The sequence below is a fragment of the Hordeum vulgare genome, chromosome 2H, assembly GCF_904849725.1.
Source record: "Hordeum vulgare subsp. vulgare chromosome 2H, MorexV3_pseudomolecules_assembly, whole genome shotgun sequence".
NCBI classification, from domain to species: domain Eukaryota; kingdom Viridiplantae; phylum Streptophyta; class Magnoliopsida; order Poales; family Poaceae; genus Hordeum; species Hordeum vulgare.
Genome location: NC_058519.1, coordinates 270,501,758 through 270,509,630, shown reverse-complemented (window position 1 = coordinate 270,509,630; position 7,873 = coordinate 270,501,758).

The following is a 7,873-nucleotide window of genomic DNA, read 5'->3' as shown; positions in this document are numbered from 1 at the left end:
GGAGCGTCCAGTCGAGTGACGAAGGAGCATCCCATCGAGTGACCGCGCGTGGAGCGGCTGAGTGACGAAGGAGCGTCCAGTCGAGTGATGACGCACGGAGTGGTAGAGTGACGACGGAGCGTCCAGTCTAGTGACGGCGCGTCGAGCTGCCGAGTGTCGAAGGAGCGTCCAATTGAGTGACAGTGCGTGGAGCGGTCGGGCAACAAAGGAGCATCCAGTATTTCATCGAGAATGGCGCACACAGGCGTGACATGTGTATGAAAAATAACACAAGCTAACATAAGAAATTCTTGAAGTAATTTAATGTTTGTTGAAATGATTCGTGTAAATTGCACTCATAGACACCCGTTGGGTGTGCCAGGTGATTGCTGGTTCGGAACGAGCAAGAGTCTAAAAGAGTGAAGGATCTGACTGAACTCGTTTAATTTCTGGACCAAAATGAAGCGTAAGTGAAGTGTTCCGCCATAAAAATAAACAACCGAGTGCAGAGCTACACTCGGTGGTATGGCCTCCAAGTAAAAGTCATGTGTGACTTACTTAACATTCGGTAATGCAGAAACAATTATATAATAGAATGCAGTCTGTGAAAAATGACTTAGCAGTCTGATGGCGCGCGGGGCGGTCGAGCGAAGTAGACGCGTCCGGCTGAGTGGTGACGTGTTGGGCGGTCAAGCGATGAAGACGCGTCTAGCTGAGTGGCGACATCCGGGGTGGCCGAGTTACGGCGCACGGAGCAACCGAGTGACGAAGGAGCCTCCAGCCGAGTGACGACGCGTGGAGCTGCCGAGTGACGAAAGAGTCTCCAGCCGAGTGACAGCGCGCGGAGTAGCCGAGTGACGAAGGAGTCTCCAACCGAGTGACGATGGCGTGTCTCAATGACTGGCGATGCACGAAGCTGCCGAGTGATGACGACGCGTCCAACAAAGTGACGACGCGCGGAGCAGCCAAGTCACGAAGGAGCGTCCAACCGAGTGGCGGCACGCGGAGTTGCCAAGTGACGAAGAAGTCTCCAGCCGAGTGACGATGGCGTGTCTTGCTGACTGGCGATGCGCGAAGCTGCCGAGTGATGACGACGCGTCCAACAGAGTGACGGCGCACGGAGCAGCCAAGTGACAGAGTGACCAACCGAGTGGCGGCCCGCGGAGCTGTCGAGTGACGAAGGAGCGTCCGGTTGAGTGGTGATGCGTGGAGCTGACGAGTGACGAAGGAGTCTCTAGCCGAGTGACGATGGCGTGTCTCGCTGACTGGCGATGCGCGAAGCTGCCAAGTGATGACGATGCGTCCAACGTAGCGACGACGCGCGGAGCAGCCGAGTGATGACGACGCGTCCAACTGAGCGACGACATGTAGGGCGGCCGAGTGATGACGAGCATCCGACTGATGGACGGTGCGCGGGGCGACCGAGTGCTGACGATGCGTCCGACTGAGGGACGGTGCACTGGGCGACTAAGTGCTGACGACGCGTCCGACTGAGTGACGGCATGCAGGATGGCCGAGTGATGACGACGCGTCCGACTGAGTGACGGCGCGCGGGGCGACTGAGTGCTGATGACGCGTATCCGACTGAGCGACGATGCGCAGAGCGGACGAGTGATGACGACGCGTCCGACTGAGTGACGACATGTAGGGTGGCCGAATCACTGCATGTTAGTCATCTGTATGCAAAATTCATCTAAAATAATTTCTGCGTGTCATCGTGTTAGTAGCTCGAATGGACAGTCTGTCTCAATAAACTGTTATTCGGAGAGGATGATAGACGAGTAACCATGCATGTTAGTAGCAAACGTAGCTACGAATATTTTTGAATGAATTTAGTGTCTTGTACATTTGCTAATTTGTTACAATTAAAGACGTTATGCATGCATGCAGGATTAGTTAGCGTTTTATTTGGCTCACTTGATGAGGCGCTTAATGAGGCGCTTAACTCCTCGTAAAGTTATGCATGGATGCCATTTTGACTCACTTGGTGAGGCGCTTAATGAGGCAGCCAAATAACTCCTTGTAACGTTATGCATGCACGCAAGATTACCTAGTGGCTTGATTTACTCCCTTCCATTTTCTTCTCCTGCCACGGGCACAGACGAGCAGGACGGACGGTTGTTGAGCAGAGACGGGCTTTACTCCCTCGATCCAGAGAAGCAGTTGCAGTGACGAGAGCGCCGCCAGCCCGCGACCGAGCCAGAGGGAGGAGCTACTGCGTGCGGGTTGCGCTTTCCCTACAGAGACTGCCATACCAAAACATCGATGTCAGGAGGAGGAGAGGGGGTGTGGTGTGCCTGCACACTCGCCGAGTTTGCCGCTGAGCCGTTGATGCCGGAGGAAGGAACTGCCGCACGCCCGCGCGGCGTTGGACCTGCACCACCGCCGCGAACCTCTTCACCGAGCAGTCAAGTGGACGGGGGAGTTCCACAGTCGGGAACGTGGTTATCGAGCAGGCTATCGCCTGGGGAAGCCCCGCTGCATGGAGACTGCCGTCGGGCAGGCGACCGAACGGAGCAGCCTTGCACTGTCGACCAGGACAGTTCTTCTGTGGCGTGGAAGCTGTTGTAGATCAAGTAGCAGGGCGGAGGAGGCATGCGCTGCCGGCCAGGCCGGTGCCTCCGGGGCGTCGAATAGAGATATATCTTTTTTTTTATTCTTCATTACTCGGGGAGATTAACAGTATGACCGTCCGATGTAGGTGATGCAGGTGAATGAGACCCAGGCAGCCGGGTAGCACATGCTGCCAGCGATGCAAGCGAGGGCCAAGGAGCGCGTGTTGAGGCGGCACCGAGAAAGCGCACCGCAGGGCGGCATCGACGAGGACGTTGCTGGGCGGACGAGCGCGGCGGCGGGCCATCGTGCGCGTCTCAGGGCAGGCGAGCTGCGTCGGCGTTCATGCGGGGCGGCCGGAAGGAAGCGTTCCCCTCTACAGACCGTCATCAAGCCGGCAACGCCAAAGAGCACCACGCGAGAGGTGCGCCTCCACATGGAGCTCACTGCTGAATGCAAGACCGGGCAGAAGAACACCACGGCGCGGACACCGCCGTTGAGCAGACGATCAGCTGGAGAACCTCATGGCGTGGAGGTCGCCGTCGGGTAGGCGAGCTGTCGGAGGAGCCCTACATTGACGGCTAGGCCAGTGCTTCCGTAGCATGGAAGCCGGGCAAGCAATTAGGCGGAGGAGCCCTCCGTCGCTGGCCGGACTAGTGCCTCCGCGACATCAAATAGAGATGTATCTTTCCTCCTCATTTTTGTGATGCTTCAATACTTGTTGCCCGCACGGATGATGAACTGCATGAACATGAGATTAAACATATATGAATGAAAAACCATATGCATCATGGCTCGATAGACGCCATGCCTCATGGTGGGCGCCAACTGTCGTGGTAACGATTTTGACAATAGAAAGGGGTAGGATAAAAGAGCATGATCTATCGAGGTGCACATGGATGACACAGTGGTTTTAGCGAGTTCGGGCCTGTGACACTAGAGATAACAACCCTACGCCTCGTTCTCCGGAGAGGCTTTGTTTTATGTGTCATGGACAAAAGTTACATGGTATAGAGAGAACCAGAGCTCCAGGGAAAGAATGAGCCAGCAGGGGGAGAAGAAGTTAGTCCCTAGCTATGTGGAGGGGGTGGTTTATATAGAGTGGGCCACCCCCTCATCTCTTATGTTACAAGATGAGGCATTGATGCCATAATGTCAGCCTACTACAGAACCTCCTCTATGCTTCAACTGCCTTGCTTACTGTTGGTATTTGCATACCCGAGTGAGTCATACTGTCGAATGGTTGACTGTCATCCGAGTGGATGGAATGTACTTGTCCGAGTGGATCCGTACCGAGTGGATTAGATGTTGTCGTGATCCAGCCAGAATTTCCCTTGTAGTCCTAATAATGAGGTGCCCTTGGGTAGGACGTATAGGTCAGGTCTATGATCCTACCCTAGCCCTATATCCCCGTGACCATCCCCAAGTTTGCTGCTGCAAACTTAATCAGAGTCCAAACCAATTGAAACCAGATCCACAAGCTACCAAACTCCATAGTCATCTTCCTGCATACGTGCCTTGCCTCTAGGACATCTTTGATTAGTCATAAGAGCCCTGTAGGCACAGGTGGACATGGTGACCACCTCCGTGGCATGCAGACACGACGCTCTGCATCTTTTTCTTTTGCTGCAGCTCGGGTCCATCAAAGGCCGCGTGTCCCAGTGCGCCAGGGCACTCCCCTTGACCGGTCCAAGCCCTCCTTGATGCCAGGATGCAGCCAAGGTGGCTCAGGCACGCGTGGCCACCGTGCCGAGAGAGCACCAGGGAGGATCCGAGATCCTTCACGTCTCCCACTCTCCATATGGCCTCCCCGAGCGCCATGACCCTATGATCCACTCCCCTTCCTCCTAAGCTAACTTCTGGGCCAGCCCAGAGCTCCCCTTGAGCCCCCTATCCTCCCAGGCTTCCTCCTCCTTCCATGGCTTCCATGGCCGCTTCGTCCATGCTCGCATTCGGGCTCGCGCGGCTCCCTACTTCCCTTCTATCTCCCCCCCCAAATCTCTCTGTGGTTTCCCCAAGCCCATTTCTTCCTCTAAGTGGACAAGACGATGCCCCACCACATAGGTTGCCGTCGGCATCTGCCATGGCCGAGGTCCCCTTGCCCCACAGGCTCCCTGCAGAGCAGACTCCTGCTCAGGCTCGGGAGGCTTCCCTCCTCGTGCCCGTGCTGGCCGGAGTGCCACCGGGGAGCGGCTGGAGTTGCTGGAGCCAGCCTCCGCACCGACTGGCCTACCTCCCTTGTGTGCCCTCAGATCGAGTGGAGGTGGAATAAGACCCTAGCAAGCGGGGGGCCCAGTCAGTGAGCCAGGGCCGGGCCCAACCGGCATAAGTGGCCGCGCCCCAGTGGTACTACGCCTCTGTGCGGCGGAGGCGCCCTCGAGAGAGGCTGCCTTTGGTGTGGCCCTCTACTGGTGCCTGAGAGCCGCTCAGCCGGCCCACCTCCCTCTCCAGCGCCACGGGGGCAGGATAGTCCCTCGAGTTGGACCCCTTTTATTCAGTTTTACTTTTCTCAGAACTTCAAAAATCTATAGCAAAATCATTTGCGCTCCAAAATTAATGATTCAAATTCCTGCAGGTCCCTAAAATCAAGACCTATCCATATATGTGCATACACATTTTTCCCAAAAGACTTGTGTGGGAATAGTATTCAAATGCCCATTTGAATATATTAAACCCCACTTTGTAAATTCCTATAGCATTCAAATCAACTCCCAAATTCCAGAGCCTTCTAAAATCATGCCCTATTTTTGAAGCCTTGGTCAACATTTTTGTATGACTTATTTCTGTTGCCATAAATAAATAGCCCGCTTTTGCTATTTATTCCATGTTATAAAATCCCTACAATATTCATACCAACTCCAAATCCAGTGAATCAACTTCCTAAATGTTTCTACAATCCTGCTCAGTTTAATGAGTGCCTCCACTCATTTTTATCATAATATTTTATGTAGCCTTCTTCTAAGATCACCTATTCCTCCTTTCGCCCAGTCAAAAATCCCTGATGGACCAAAACTCCTATAGAAAGCTTCAGGTATTTTTCATATGACCAGAGAGGTCCAAGAAAAATATAAATTCTATTTTTATAGCACTGTTTGTTCTGCTTGCCGTGTGGCTGACTCTGATTGTTTTCGACGATAGTTGACGAGTAGACGGAGTGCTCGGAGTTGAATCATAAGACAACGAAGACCCCGAGGACTTATGTGAGCAAAGGCAAGCAGCCCTTTGACCATGTTCGAGCAAAATACTATATTGCATGCTAGTACAACAATTATTTCCATTGCATATGATCATGAATAATCGGTAAATCATCAATATGATGTTTCCGATGGCTCCTCCGGATCACTTGCATTTTGAGCTTGATCCTACCAGCTATGAGGGTCACGCTAAAATAATGTTGACAAGTAGAGCTAAGCATAGTAGAAGCATGAGCATGATGATGGTGAAATCAAAGGTTTATGAAAACCCCATCGAGTGCCACTAATGCCCGAGGGTGATGATGAGTTAGGTGCCCACTTGTGAATCAGTGGTACACCAGGTATATTTTGGTGTGAGTGGTTTCGGAAATGGGAATCAATTTATGATGTGTCGACCATCCCAACCTTACATGTGTGACCACGTTACCCCTTTATGGGACGGGGCCTTGTTGATTACTCTGGTTATTGCTAGCAAAGAGCCACATTACTAGTGGCGGAGTGATGTGTGGTCACTCTCGTGATGGGGTCGTGCCGGGTAGGGTGAATATGTCGTTTTTACGTGTTCCAGGCACACCGTTGGTCCCCGCATGGATGATACTGTCTAGAGTCGGTGCTTGTAAGACGTACATCATGTGGGTTGGGTACTAATCGACTGGATCTCTTTGTCTAGTATCATCATGGGAAAGGCATTGATTGGGTACTTACCTCGGGTATGTTATATACCGCGAGTCGTGGATGACACAGAAGTTTCCCAGATCTCGTGGGTACAGTGTACAACCTGTGTAGAGTGTAAAAATATTCGAATAGCCGTGTCCATGGTCATGGACAGTTGGGTAATCCTGCTTAAACTATGTCCAGTCGTTTCCGCATAAACCAAGTGTGAGCGTGTGTGTGTTCAAAGTGATATCTGAGAAAGAGTTTATATGACCAAGTTTGGTGACTTGGCATATCAGGTGAACCGGAGTGTTCAACCCTTAATAGATATGTTGATATCTGTAACCTATTCTTGTGATTATCATCTAGCTTATGATGCATATCCATACACGTCGATGATCATGTTGATTTATAGTTGAGCTGCTATGCACCAATACTGCATATTACTTGTTACCATACCAACTGCATTATCCATATCATGGGATGTTTGCGAGTACATTCAAAGTACTCATTGCCTTGCCACTGGTTATTTCATTCACCAGGTAAGAGAGATCATGATATGGAGAAGCATAACTTGGTGACGTTCCTGCAAGCTAGGATGCTTGCCAGTCAGAATGCCTGTAGGTTAAGGCTGATGGCATGGGTTCACGCTTTCGACCAATATTTCCGCTATTGGTCAAGTTTCCTGTGTTGGACCTCAAGGCCCTATATATGTAAGACTTGACCGCAATGGTCATTTTTTGTATTAAACGATATGTATGGATGTAAGACTCTTGTTATTCAATTTATGTGTGTTCGGTGAGCATTGATCTCTAGGATCACTGAGCACGTTGGTTCGGCGATCTCGACTTGTAAGTCGGGGTCCCCACAAATCTTCCACTTGAATTGATGAAGTACTTTCCTTCAGCTCTATGGGACAGATCTTGCGAATGGACAAGTCTTTGATAGCTTCCGAAGGTTCCTTATCTCCTACATCATTTGGCAATTGTTCGACTTGCAAACCATTAGTCTCATCAAACTTCACATCTAGCGTCTCTTTAACTTTTCGAGTGAAGTTCTTGTAGACAAGGTAAGTGTGAGAGTTCGATCCGTAACCAAGTAGGAAACCTTCATAAGATTTAGGAGCAAATTTAGAGTGACGATGCTTATCAAGAATATAGCACTTAGAGCCGAATACTCGAAAGTATCCAACTTGGGGTTTGTTATCAGTGAGTATCTCGTATGCTGTTTTACCGAGAAGCTTGTGCGGGTAGAGTTGGTTTACGGCATGGCAAGCTGTTTCTACGGCCTCTCCCAAAAGTGTCTAGGAGTCTTGTATTCATCAAGCATCGTTCTTGCCATCTCTATGAGAGTCCGGTTCTTCCTCTAAACAACTCAATTTTGTTGAGGTGTGTACGTCGCTGAGAACTCATGTTAGATACCTTCTTCGTCAAGAAAACTGTCCACATTCGTGTTCTTGAACTCCATTCTGTTGTCGCTCGGAACCTTGTTGA